Here is a 14,246-nt window from a genome sequence, read left to right as displayed (position 1 = left end):
GAAGAATTTGTAATAGTTATATCTCTTTAAAATGTATCACCATTGGCAAAGTGAAACACACAATTCTGTTCAATATATGTAAGGCGATTCTCACCAATTTAATACTGTTTACATGGGAATTATACCCTTCTGCCTTCAGGCAGACCTGTAAAATCAAATGGTACAATTAGAGCTACAGGACACATTCACTGGTTGGTTGCAATCAAGATAAGGCTTGGACACTATGGTGGGTTTTAATTTGTAAAGTGTATGGATTCCTTCCCTAAGGGTCTGAGAAATGAAACCATGAGAAACATTTTGTTAGTAGGCTTAAATTCACTATATATCTCCGCTGAGAAGTTTTTAGAGGTCTGCAAATTGAAAATGTTTGAAACTAAACTGCACTAGGTCATTATATAAAAGGAGGGACAGAAGGATGGTAACAATACGTATTTCCAAGCTTTATTTGGAAATCCGGGCCCTTTATTGGAAACATAAAAGTGTACAAGTTAGATCAATGATCACTGTGTTCTCACAGTATTGGGAGAACTAGTGGTTCAGTCTGTGCTTGTTAAATGTAAAATGTCCAGAGAGAGCCAAAGGCTTGCTTGGCAGGTGAGAGATGTAGATGAATGGAAAGGAATGCTGGCCACCAGCTGATTGCTGGTGTCAGCCTATCCGCAAACAGCCTGGATATTGCTGAGATTTAGTTGTATTGTAGTCATTTAAGCCTGGAGAAGTGCTTTTGTCATTTTAAATCTAAATAAACCCCTTCATCCATTAGGGGAAGATGCTGGATTTTGAGGTGTGGGTTCATTTTTTGAAAGCTTGGGCACTTCACTGAATCTCCAGGTGGACAACCTTCATGCTGCAGATTAGTACCAAAAGCAAAATTCTTTACCTGGGAGCTGCACTGCCCTGGAAATGCTTTTTCTGCATAACTAAGGTAGCTTCTTCTGGGCAGAGCGTGACTCAGACTTCAGCAGTCCCTCTCCTGGCCAAGTGTGTGAACAACAATTCCTTGAGCTCCAGGAGACATTTCTTTATTTTTAACTGATACTTAATTGCTTTTTTTGCTGCAGAAAGGCATAACTTCAAGTTATGCTTTTAACTTCAAGTTTTATGAATGTCCTACTACATTTATCCCCGTATTTTCTTCTTTAAAATATGGGTACTATCTTTTATAAAATCAGAAAATAACAGGTTGCACAAACTTGTCTGTGTTTCTGGTACTTAATTCTAAATAAGGACCTGGAAGTGAGTTGATAGTGGTTGTAAGCTACTCTCTTAACTGTATCCCATGTTAATAGCAGCCCAAAGTAATGGAAAACTTTGTTCTTTGTATTTATTCTTACTCATTTGCCTTCTTTAATTAATCAAGGTTAAAAACAAGGCTGTAGAATAGAATTCACTGGGGAATACATCCCCATGTGAGACAGGAAGAGAGGGGGAATTCCTGACCATTGAGAATGGCTTTGACAGACGATGACACTGTAGGAAATATCAAAATACTCAATCCAGCTTGCATGTAACGAAACAACAGTATCCAATCCAACCAGTAAAGAAGCTTTTTCAAAGGAGTAAATACTTCTGTCCCTCTTTCACCTTTGTAAAACTGACTTCTTTCTACTAAAACCCATTTTTGTTCTACATTTTCTTGTTTCAATTACACACAATTCTATGTCCAGGTATCTCTGAACCTCTGGTTTCTACTTTTAGCCTTAGATATCAAAGTTCTTAATTGAATTTTGTGAGATAATTTTCTTTCCTTATTATGGTCTTCCATTAACCTTCCTCATTTCTCTGAGATTTATTATCTATTCTTTGCTTGCCAGTGGCTGGAATACATTTGCCATTTGCTCTTGAGAGTTCTGGGTATGGTAAGGGGGATATGGATTCTAATCACATTCATTCTTAAATGACTTCGCTAACATTTTTCATTCATTTTTAACTTTAATCTGCCTTATCAAAATCAGGCTTAATCAATCACAGTTTTTTAGTGTGCGTGTATATATATATATATATTTAAAAATATAAACCATGGCTTATTCTTCCAGATCAAGAAAAAATAAATTTGAGTGAGTAGGGTTTCAAAGAAATTGTGGTGATGCTGGCTAGTAATTTTTGCTATACAATAAAATGACAATAAGATGCTATATTGTTAAAAATATTAATTTAGACATGCTTTGGCAGTTTTGTAAAAATACCCTCCTGTTCAGCAGAAAACCTATACACTTGATCTTCACCCATGCATGCATTTTCATGAAAATTGAGAAACCTCACTTATTTCTGACTTGTGGAAGCACTTATTTTACTCTGCTGAGGCATTCAGAATATATGTTTTTGGAAAATATACAACTGTGATGTCACCGCATCCACACTGAGCCTTAAGGGAATATCCTAAACTTATCAAACAAGGAAAAGAGCTGAAGTTTGTTCTCTATGTGTTTTGGAATAAGGTAGAGTTTGTTTCAGCCAGCTAAATCTCAAAAAAAAAAAAAAAAAAGAGGTAATTTTGTGTTTAAAAGCTCTAGAGCAGACATGGTAAACATTTAGCATAATAAAATTGCTTACCCAACATATTTTAATATTATCTCTTTTCCTTAACCATAATGAGCTGACGTAGTGAGGTTGCCTGGAAAAAAAAGGCAGGTTTCATGTGTATGTTTGAAATGGAATCAATATACATTATTTATTCTAAAAAAATACAATTTTCTGTGAAGACAGCTCTGTCCAAAAAACTGTCAGTGGTGGTATTTAAATACCTGTGCAATAGATGTTACTGTTGTTGCCAGACTAACATTCATCAAAAGTGTTTATAGGTTCTTATGTTAAGGTATGCTTCTAAGTTTTGTACCATATTTATTATAACATTATTGCTATCACTAATTACGTTTTATTTTTCTTCTACCACCAAGACATAGTGCTGAAATCTTCAAGATGTATAGAAATAAAACACCTCACTCTGCTCCTGCCTATAGCTTTCCGAGTCAACACTCTCTTTCAGTAGACAATATAGTTGAAGATGATAAAAGACGGGTTTCCAATATTTTCAAAGTTTAATCAAAGAATGAGAAATATAGCCCAGACCAGCAAACACTGAGGAAAGGGATGTTCAAAGTGCTGTTTTACTCCCTTTTTCTTAACAACTATTCTGTTTGTCCCTCTTACAGTCTTCCACTGCAGCTGTTCCACTTTGCTAGAAAACCTCTACTTTCATGGGTACATCTACTATAAACCTGTGGATACCCACCCCTTTTGTCCTTCAGCAGCAACATCTCTTTTTTGCTTTGGTGTTTTCTAGTGACACCTTATCAGAGTTTCCTGTCTTTCTTTGAAAACTCTGGACTTTCTTCTGCAATACAAGTAGCCCTGTCATTTCAATGGCCCTTTTGGACAGATGTTCCAAGTTTCAATTTGTCCTTCTGAAACACCCATTTAGAAGCTGATCATTATTATTTCTGACAGGGTCACATAAGTATCTTATACTGAGGTACTAAAACTTTATTTATCCAGCAAAAATCTTCCTGGTGTGTTCTAGGATCACATTTCCTTTACAGTGCCACTTTACATCAGTGATTCAGAACCTTCTTCTCTGTTTCTGAGTAGTGAACACTGAATTTAGCAACACTATAAAGAAGCTACTTACAAACAGGGGACATGAAGACCCTGCCACAGGTGCAGCATCCACCAAACACACCCCCTAAGAGGGAATCCAGCATGCCTGGAACCCCTGCACATGTTCCTTCGACAACCTCCCTGCATCCATGCCCCTGTTCATAGTGCAGTAGAGGTGGTCACTATCTCCTGAGTAGACTTCGAGGATCCTGAGGAATCTTGTGTGAGAGCTCTTCCTTTCTCCTTCCCATCACTTTGTACATACAGACTTATTTCTATTCCTCTCACCTTTAATGTTTCATGCCTTCTAAACAGAATACAGTAATTCACAAGGTCTTAACTATTCAAGACCATAAATACTTCATTTTAAACTATTATCCTTGAAGTCTTTGAACTACCCCGAATTCAGCATTAATTTTCCTGGGTTACTTGCCTTAAGTTAATTAGTCTTCTGTGCTCGGTGTCCACATCTTTGATTTGTTTTAGAGGTTTCCTTGCTCAGAAAAAGATTTCTTCTTTCTGCATATGAGTGAAGTATAAAAATGGTCTTCAGTATTCTGCAAGATTATTAATTCAGGAAGATGAAAATCATATTGTCATTCTCTATGAGAAACCTATTATTATATCACCATTAAGTACTGATTAAATATACATTGTCCTTGTATAAATATATTATGCTAATAGTCTTTCCATGATCTTATAATACTTCAGGATTATTCCAAACTCAATACATGTAAAAAATTCCAATTTTTCAGTTGATAATATATTAATTTTCCTCTACATAGTCCATCAGATAGCAGGTACAGGAAGGACATTTTGGAGCATAGGTAGAACTTTGGATTTTAAATATGTTTCATAAAAACTGTATGAAAATCATAAAGGTTTTAGGGGGACTCATCCTGATACATCTAGTATAGAGCAACCTGCAGACAAACCTGAATTAAAAACACTAGAGCCGTGGAGTTACTGACCATCAAGTGTTCACCCTGCCATTTCAAAAGCACCAGTGTTATCAGGCAATTTTTGTCACTCATATTGCCAAATTCTACCCTGTTAACAGAATCTGAGCTACTTCAAAGCTTCTTCAAATTTCTCTGCCAAATAACTGCAGTATAGGGATGCTCTCACTCAAGTACAAGTATTTAAGTGGAATAATGTGCTAGTCCCTACCATTATTCTGTGAAATATATCCAAAGGACTCACTTTCAAATGAGTCTCTGAAGTGAAAAGCCTTGGAAAGAATTATGGGCCCTGTGGAAGTCAAGAGTGTTGGTTGGGGGTTTTACACTATAACTTGGGTTGCCAGTTGACTGGAATGCAGACATACATAAAAACTTGAGGAAAGATACAACAACTTTCAGTTGGTTGCATACGATTAAGATTAATGTTTTACAAAGTGCATTTATGACAGAACTGAACTAAAAAAACCACATAAAGTAATGAAAATTGCAAACAAGCAGAGTTTGTTTAAATATGGTGTTGGAATAGTATTCAGGATCAACCTCATACATACTCTTTCATTTTCAGCCACATAAAATGCTGTTGTGTCATTTGAGGAGAGTTACGCTGCTTTACAAGTACTGTTCACACTTCTTGAGACATGTTCTCAACACTGCTGGTGTATTAGTGAAGCACAAAATTCTTCATCGCCAAAATATTTTTTCAGTTTAAGTAACGGAACACCAAAGACTCATTTTACATTTAAAATAATGTACACAAAATTAAAAGAAATAACTTTGAAATAGTAATTTTTCCAAAGTTTTTTATGGTGTAACGGAGGAGAAGCTTGAAGCCTGTAATTTCTTTCTTAAAATGTAACAGGGTGGTAGAAAATGCAGGAAGCTGAGAAGAAAATCACTCTAAAGCAGAAAGACACTTAGGTAAGAGAGATGTATTTAAATAAAATTTTTTTATGGTCTCTTTGTATAGCTTGATCCATTTGATTTTTTTTTTTTTTTTAATGTGGATAAGAATGATTTTGAGGAAATGTTGTGTTTATACCTGAATTAAAGATAGACCTGCCACTGTGCAGAAAGAAATTATTTAATAGCTATCATTTCCTAAATGTACTCATGAGAGACTGGATTGAGGGACATAAAACCAGGGAAGAAATATGTTCACTGCAATCCAGACTACTCCAGTGAAAATATGTAAAAGCTACAAGTCTGTCAAAGACTATTTCACCTGTTTTCTTTAGTTTCTTGAAAGTAACTTGTTGGTGGGTTTTGGTAGACTCATGTCCTAGTTAGCTACTTATTTTATAAATAACCTAGGCTTTATATTCAGAGCAGTGGAAAGGTCGTTGTGCAGAGGCCCCTGTAGTCTTTTAAAATTTCAAAAATTAAATAAGACTCCATTCAGCTACAGTTTTTTTCCTTGAAGACAAACTGTGGTTGGGAATCGTAACAGCCATCTACAATTTTTTGTAGAAGTAATCCTGCTGGTTAAATACATAACTCAAAAAAACACACAGTCAAAAATACGATGATATGAGGTTCCTGGTGAACTGTTACCTCTGGTAAATGGGAAACAAAAGAGAGGAGTGGGAATTCTGTGAGACGTGTGGAGTTGAAAGTTGGAGATATGTGACTTGGCAAATTAGATTAAAAATAGACTTTCTTCCTTCGTGTCTCTCCAGTGTCTTGCATCTCAGATCACTGTCCCCCTTCCTCTGGTGTTTATGTCAACAAATTCAGGCTTTTAGGGAGAGCCAGCACTGGGGAGAATCTTGCCCCAGCTCCCAAGTGTGTTTGTGACTTCTGGCCATGCTCATGCCTGCTTTTTGATACACTGGCAATTTCAGGTTAGCTAAAAGCTTCCTTCCTCAGATGCACTCCCCCGGGAAGAATCTGTCCTCGTGCACCCACAGCATTTCTCAGGGCTTCCAGGAAAAAAGGGACTTGCAGTGCACCAGATCAAGCCTCTGAAGTCAGATGGCACAGTGAGAAAACTGTGTGGAGGAAAGAGGGAAATTTAATCAGGGAAGAGAGGCCTATCACTGTGTTCCCAAAATTTGGCATGCAGTTTTGTCCACCCATGCCAGGAACTGGTCAGGCCAAAGTGAGGACCTGTCCAGGTTCTTAGACAGTAGAGACCATCAGAAAAGCTCAGAGCATAAAGCCAGGTACCACAATTAGAACATAACAAGTTCTCTCTTCTCAAATAATCTTGATGATGTTTAATAAACTCTTACCCTAGGCACCCCTTTCTGTGTGGCAGATTTGAACAGCACCTTGCAGAGGTTTTGGGTAACACAGTACTTTGTAGGCAATAGCATAATACTTTGCTAGCAAATGCTCTCTTGTGTCCAGCAGTTGCTACCCAGATGCTCACAAATGTAATACTGTGTTGACACAAACTATCTGCCATGTGCAACTATTTATATATTCTCACTACACTAGTGAGATGTGAGGGCAGTTCTGTTTTTCCTTAAAAATCCCTTCGCGCTTACAGGCAGTTCTGACTCAGCTTTGTGAAAATGAATATTAAAATGCAGCCCAGTTTTCTCCCCTTTTGGAGCATGGATGGCTACTGCAGACTCATATATGAAAGAGAAGGCATGTTTTGGATTCCCTTAGTGAGTCATCACTCTTTCACTGGTGGTTCATTACTTGAAAGGAGAGGAAACCAAATCAGGACTGTTAATACCAGCTGTCATCCATTTCTCTGGTTATTTATTTATTTCAGCCTGGGGCATTCTCAAAGCAATAGAATGGGGCTGGACTGAGAGCAACCAAAGTCTGAAGCTTTTTCTATGGCCCAGGGCTGTATTTGGCATTTGCACATATGGAAGTGAGTAGAGATGAGATGGAGAACTTTCATTCACATAAAGATCTCTTGCACTAAAGCATGGAAGAGTGAAGGAAGGGTTCATACTGCCAGCTTAGGTTTGTGCCAGGAGCAATCATTGGGTACTTCAACCTCCTCCAGCAGAGCTGGCTGAGAATGTGTCTAACCAGCTGCTCAGGAGCTGGGGTGGTTCTCATCCTCCCAACTTGGGAGTTCCCTGATCTCTCTATCTCTTGGAGCAGCAAGGGGCAATTTAGGAAACAACAATACATGGAGCAGGCACTAAAATCCAGCAGCTTATGCCATTGTTTATGCCATTGACTTTACTATGATTTGTCATCCTGAAGAATATGTCGTTTGCAGTGTGCCAAAAAGCTACTTCTCCTTTTAAATGCATAAAAATACTATAATGGCAGTTAATTAACCCAGATATATTTATAATAACTCCCAGCTTTTGCAAAATATGTGTGAACTGCTATAGACTACCGTTATACTGTTACGCTTCTAAGCAATTATATGGTTTATGTATTTTTCTAAAAACCATAGGACATAGAACAACAGTCTTCCTCCTAAATTTTGCTACCTAGACTTTATAGAAGTAGCTATATTTGTAGCTATAGTTGACTCAAGTATGGAGCAATGTGATTTTTTTCTTGTTCTTGTTGAAGCTAGGCAAGACATTTCATGTTAGAACTGTCTTCTGATTATTTGTTGTTAGTGATAGAAGAATATCTTTGTGTGTTGTTTTAGCTAACATTAGTCACAGACAGGAGGAAATTCTTTGAAGTCCTGGGAGGCAGAATCATTTTTAAAATACAGATTTTTTGCCACCCAAGATAAGGTAATCTTGGATCAGCAACGAAAGCTTTCCTGACTAGGAGAAGTTATTGAACAGACTGCTAAATGAATTCTGGTTGTTCTTTTAAGCAGCACTGAAATGAGGCCAAAGGCTGGAATTTTTTTATCGGGAATTTAGAAAAGCATCCATTTTTTTAAAGTAAAAATTTAAATGCCCTCCTAGTAGGAATAAAAACCCCACGATTTTTTTCTGGTCAAAACCTGTCACTGCCAGACCTGCAAATTTCAGCACTTTTCAGGCAGTCTGAAGGTCTACATTGTGCTTTTTGTTCTAAAGTGACTTGTGTTGTTCATGAAAAACAGTACATTTTGAGCCAGTTTATCTGAAAAGTTCATCGCTCATTAATTCCTTTGTTTGTCATATTATACTCCATTTAACTTTCTGCTTGTTTTTACTGATCTTTCATGTTGCTGAATCCCCAAAAGCAGAATTTAACTAACTAATTAAATATTTTAAACATAGAAATACCACTGTTCAATTGCATCATCTGCCTATAGGCTGCATTATGGTGGGAGAAAAAGATGTGCAGAAGCACATCCTCTCGGAATTTGACTGGGACCCCAAGGTTTAGGTAAATTCATTGGTCATTGATAAATTTGTGCGCATCAAACATTATTAAGGATGGCTGGTATTAGCTAGTGACAAGGGGAGATGAAGCTTTTGCAGAAGGAAAGACAACCATTGACAAATGATTCCTCATATTTCCAGACTGCAAGTGGCACTTGGCAATTTTGTGGGCAACACAAAATGGCAGAAGTCTAGTGTCTCTCCTTTCTTTGTATTCCTGGAAAAAGGGTTGACCATAAGTGGCCCTATATTTGTAAAATTTTCTCTAAATATCAATCTCATTGTAGTAATAGAAGGGGATTTGGTTTTGAACTTCAAAATATATTCAAACAAAATAAATCTCAATGTAGTTCCATGTTGTAATGCTGCTTTTTAGAAATTAAGTACATTTCTATCCCTGTAAGAAACAAGCTCTACTTGCCCCCAACTGGACACTTGAAACATGAAATATCATGAATCTCTGTTGCTTTAAATGAAAAATGTCTTCAGAGTCCAAGGAATATTTAAGTGAACAGCTGAAAGATAAAATATATTGTATTTGTACAAGTAACACAAATGTTACTATATTTATGAAACATTTTAATATATATTTGCATTTTCTGCATTCTGTCTTATCTACCCAAGCAAAGGCTTCATTTTGCTAAAAACTCACTTTTAGCCTATTGTGATATGTGGTCTCCTCAGAGATATAAAACAGAAAACAGGAATTTACAGTTGAAGGAAACTGTTGCTTTTATGAAAGCAGATCTCCCCTTCCTCTCACTCAGAACAAGAGCTATTAGCCAGTTCTATTCATCTGAGCTCTCCCGTCCCAGCCAGTGCATGTGTTGGATTGTCCTCTCCTGCTTGCCTTACATTTGTCCCATGAAGGAAGATCTACTCAAAAAGGATGATGTAATTCTCACTGCTACTAGCAGCAAGGAGTCTCTGCTCACTTTTTCTTTAGATCTCAGTGCATTTGGGGAAAACTAAAAATCCTCACGTGGTATTTAAGCTTCAAATCTGGGAGAAGTATAATCCTGGGAAAGAAAAAACATTCATCAATATTTAAGGTGGGAAAGCTCATTTCAATTTCCTGTTCTGCTGAACTTCCCAGTGCACATTGGAAAGTAACTTCAAGCTGATTACACGCAGTTGAAATAAAGCTGGCACTGGCCCCTTACTTTTGTTCTTCAATCACAAAGTCTGTATGATAGCTAGAGCTTTTGAACAAGCACAGCAGCTCTTCCCAATCCATGAGTGTCACAGTCAGATCGAAAACTCTGAAGATTAAAAGTTGCTCAGGAACTTACAACAGGGAGTACTGTATAAAGTTGTAAGATTTTTCTTGAATTCTTGTTTATTATACTAGCATCTACTGTTGAATGGTACATTTCAAAATAATTTCACCTGAGGAATTTGGGGTGCAGTCTTGCATAAATTCAGTGACTGGAAGAGTTTAGGAGACCCAAATCTTCTTTTCTTACAGAAATCTGATTTCCATCATCATTCTTTGGGACATAATGTGGAGCTGCTCCTGAAAAGAGGCTTCTTTTCCCTTCTTTTTGCTCAGATTAATGTTCATGTACCTGCATGATGAATCAGTCTAGGGACTGACTTGGTCAAAACTAATTCCCCCCTTCAATGTTTTGTTTTGTCATTATTTACAGAAATAAAATAAAATAATATACGTGTTTAAAATTGCACAGAAATTATATCTTGGATACACATCTCGAACACTTGCATTTATACACGGATGTTTAACTAATTAATATAAATAGAAATTTTAAAAGGATAAATAAAACAGTCTATTAAAAATAATATCATATTGAGATATGTTTTATGTGTTATTAGAGATAAAAAAATAAAAAGCATAATTTTTACTAAAAAAATCCACTGCTATATCACATACAAAATTTTCTGATATATCAATTCAATTTGGATGCTGAGATTAGCTCAATTGTTTAGAGCATGATGCTAATAACACCAAAGTCAAACAGGGGTTTGATCCCTGTGTGGGCCATTCACTAAAGAGTTGGACTCAATGATCCTTGTGGGTCCATTACAACTCAGAGTATCCAGTGATTCTGTAATTTTCACACATATACATCACTTCATTGAACTCCAATGACTACTTACAGCTCAGAGTGCTGCTGGCCTAGATATAAGGGTGAGTATTATTCTCAGGCAGTACAAAGTAAATGATGATTACCTCAATCTGCCAAATTTTTTGTCTGTAACTGTTATGTTGCAGAATGTACCCCAGATCGGCATTGTGTGTTAAGTTCTGTTTTGCATTGCTTGATTATGTCCATGACAGAAAATGATTACTGTCACCTCCCTAGTGGCTACAAATTGAAGGTATTGGTTTTGAGTAATTTATTTTGCCTGAAGAATGGTATAACTTTTTCATATAAAGGATTCCTTTAAGCACTATTTCAAAGGAAGTATTCAATCTAGTGTTCTGCAGTCTGGATAATGACTAGCCTGGGCTTAACCTCTCTTGTGTTTCTATTACCTCTAAACTGTAAGAAGTGCTTATGAAATGTCACATACCTACCCTGCTATTCAATTTGTGCTCACATATGAAGTCTTTCAAATCTCACAGAAGAATTGTGAAACATCATTTATCAGCCTGTGCACAGTTTTGAGATCCTTGACAAGGAGGAATAATAGGATTGTAAAATCCCTTGTTTGTTTTTAAGATTTTTTAAATATCAAAATAAGAATTGAATTCTATTTCTATATTTCAGCAAATATACTGCCTCCAGTGGACTATTTCAAGTCCTATTCAAACCAAGGCCATGATTCCCTACCTTCCAGGGCACTTGCATCAGGACTCAGAAGCGTCTCACAAACCCTAGTGATGTGTTGGATGCCGCATATCACTTAGAGCTAATTGAAATTCAGTAGTGAATGACAGCATTCAATACCACACCACGAATATTAATGCAGAAGGGAAGAGAAGGTTCCCTGCTGACTGTGCACCTGAGAGGACCAAAGCACACTGTTTCTAACTGACGAGAGTTAACACATCTAGTATTTGTGAGCCGTGCTTGCATGTAACCCAAAAAAACCAATAAAACCTCACCACTACCACACTTTTCTCCCCAAACGCTTTCCAGTTCTTCGGCAGCACAAGTTATAAGCATGTAGGACTAGCGTAACAAACCTTCTCTCTGTTAGTAATTACATTGCCTCTGATTTCTCACACTGCCACAGTAGTCTGTGTGTCTCTGTACTCAGCTTCCCTGTGATTTGGGATGCCCCATAGGGCTGTCCAACTTGTCTAAAGTGGGAATGAGAAGTTATTTTCAAGTTTCAAATTTGAAGCATGACTTCAGCGTATGAAGCTATGGTAAATCTCAAAGAACATCATAGGTAATAATTGTGATTAGAGCCTAAAACCCAGTACATTTTTCTTGGGGAAGGCTGTGAACATAAGCTCATTATAAATACATACCTACCCCATGTGGCCTTTGAAGAATGACAATATGCTATCACAGCAACATGGAGCCACTGTAACTGCTTTCCTTAATGTCAGTGTTTTTCTACTTTTTGGTGCAACTCACATATGAAAATTAGATTATAGTTTCAGTATTATAATTACTGGAAGTGTGTTTTTGGAAAGGAATGCAATAAATACCCATGGAAAAAATATTCTGCTTTGATTAAACAGTATATTTCCAATAACAGTAAATCATGAAGATTCTTCACTTTTAGTGTTTGGGTTTTTTTCCTGCATTTTAATATTTGTGAAGTCACCCTTACTTAGGACAAGTAATTTAAACTAGTTTTCTTTACTGTGAGGGTTGATTCTGCATTTAGTATCAGTTGCTAATTCCTAATACATGGAATTTACAGAAAGATCCAAAGAAGACTTTAGATTGACCATTGATTCTCAACTGACAATGAACAGAGCACATTTCACATCTGGACAGGGAAAGAGGAGGGCCTTGTACTTTAGACACAACCAGGGTTAGTTAGCTGCTGAATGAGTGTTCTTCAGATTTCAGTGTCTGCACTTGTGTCTTTATCTGTGTCACTTCCCACAGTTTGGGCTGTCGTTTTACTGGTTATTTTAAAACAAAGCCATTCAGCTCATTCCCTTTCTCTTCCCAGTCTTACTGCTAGTTATGAAATACCTCAAAGTTGGAAGTAACAAATTGTCTTGACAGCCCAAGGGCTTTTCTTCCTTCTTTTGTTTCTCATGCTCTGTTGTAGAGTCATTAAGCCACTAAAGAAAAAGGAAAACAAGGACACCTCCAGTTGCAAGTTTCAATAATTGGGAAGCAGAAAACAAATGTAAAACAGCAGAGAGAGGAGTAGGAAAAAGAATCCTCCAATTTTTAGTAGTTGATTCTATAGGTAACTGAAGAAATTTTTATTTCTTCTTTTCCTATCTCCCCCCCAATGTCTGTGCATCCAATTTCACATGTTCATTTTGGAACTGTTATTGATTCAGAAGCAAACCTCATCAAAACAACTTCAGTCAAAATGCAGTAAGTAGGTAGGCCAGTGACATAAAGAGAGGATAACTGAGACTGGTGCTTTGGGCAGCTAAGAGAGTGAAAGAAGAGGAGATAGATGGGTAATGGTTTAAAAAGAAATAAAAAGCTGAAACATTACTGCCAGTATTATTTAATTATTTCCGAGTTAACAATGCAAAATGAGGATACACTAAATATAAACCCTTATCTTTAATTATCAAGCCTGTCCTGTTCTACTTGCTCTGGAAAACCTGAAATCAATGGGAATGAACCCTAGCAGCGGTCCAGTTACTAGCAGAGGAGGACTGCATATACGAAAGGAGGGCAACGTACTTTAAAAGAGAATACAACAGAAAGTAATGCAATCTGAGGAGGGAAAAAAAAGCGAGGTTTGTTTCCTTGTCTGTCTGCATCCTGAGCTCACTTTAAATGACAGACTTTTCCTCTCTCTGCATTTCAATTAGACTGTGCCAATGGGCAAGTGGGGAAGGGAATGTTAATGAGGCAGCCGGGGAGCGGGGTGGGAGCCGAGGCTGGCGGCTCCCCGCTCCCGCCGCACACCGGGGAGCGCCGGGCGGCTGCCGGGGTTGTGCCCTGTCACACACGCACTTGACAAGGGGCTATTAAAAGGCTGAGGAGAGAGGGCCACGGAAAACGTCTTGTATCATTTTGGGGAGAGCTTTCCGCCCCGTTCCTCGTTCGCGCACCGGCGACGTTGTCGCGCCCGCCCGCTCCGCGCGGGCTGCGAGGCCGCGGGAGCCCCCGGGGCCGGAGCCGCGGCTCGTCAGGGTGACTTGCATCTTCTCTGCCCCCCGTGCCGGCCGCGGGGGCGGTGGGCTCTGCCGTGGGCTCGATGTGCTCCGCCGTGGGCGCGGCCCCCGCGCCACCCCCGCCGCGCCCCGCGGGGCAGCCCCGCGCCCGCCGCCCCCCCCCCCCCTCCTCCGCGCACAGCCGCGCGCAGGCAC

The 14,246-nt window shown here is 38.3% G+C and overlaps 1 long non-coding RNA gene across 1 annotated transcript in view; it reads right to left on the bottom strand.

Annotated features, from left to right (window-relative positions):
• Positions 1–14,246, bottom strand: part of LOC113943544 — a 47,813-nt gene that overhangs the window by 32,441 nt on the left and 1,126 nt on the right. The window lies entirely within an intron of this gene.

The sequence above is a fragment of the Corapipo altera genome, unplaced genomic scaffold (assembly GCF_003945725.1).
Source record: "Corapipo altera isolate COAL_440 unplaced genomic scaffold, ASM394572v1 22b, whole genome shotgun sequence".
Taxonomy (NCBI): domain Eukaryota; kingdom Metazoa; phylum Chordata; class Aves; order Passeriformes; family Pipridae; genus Corapipo; species Corapipo altera.
Note: the sequence above shows the minus strand (reverse complement) of the source record. Positions and strands in the feature narration are given on the sequence as shown.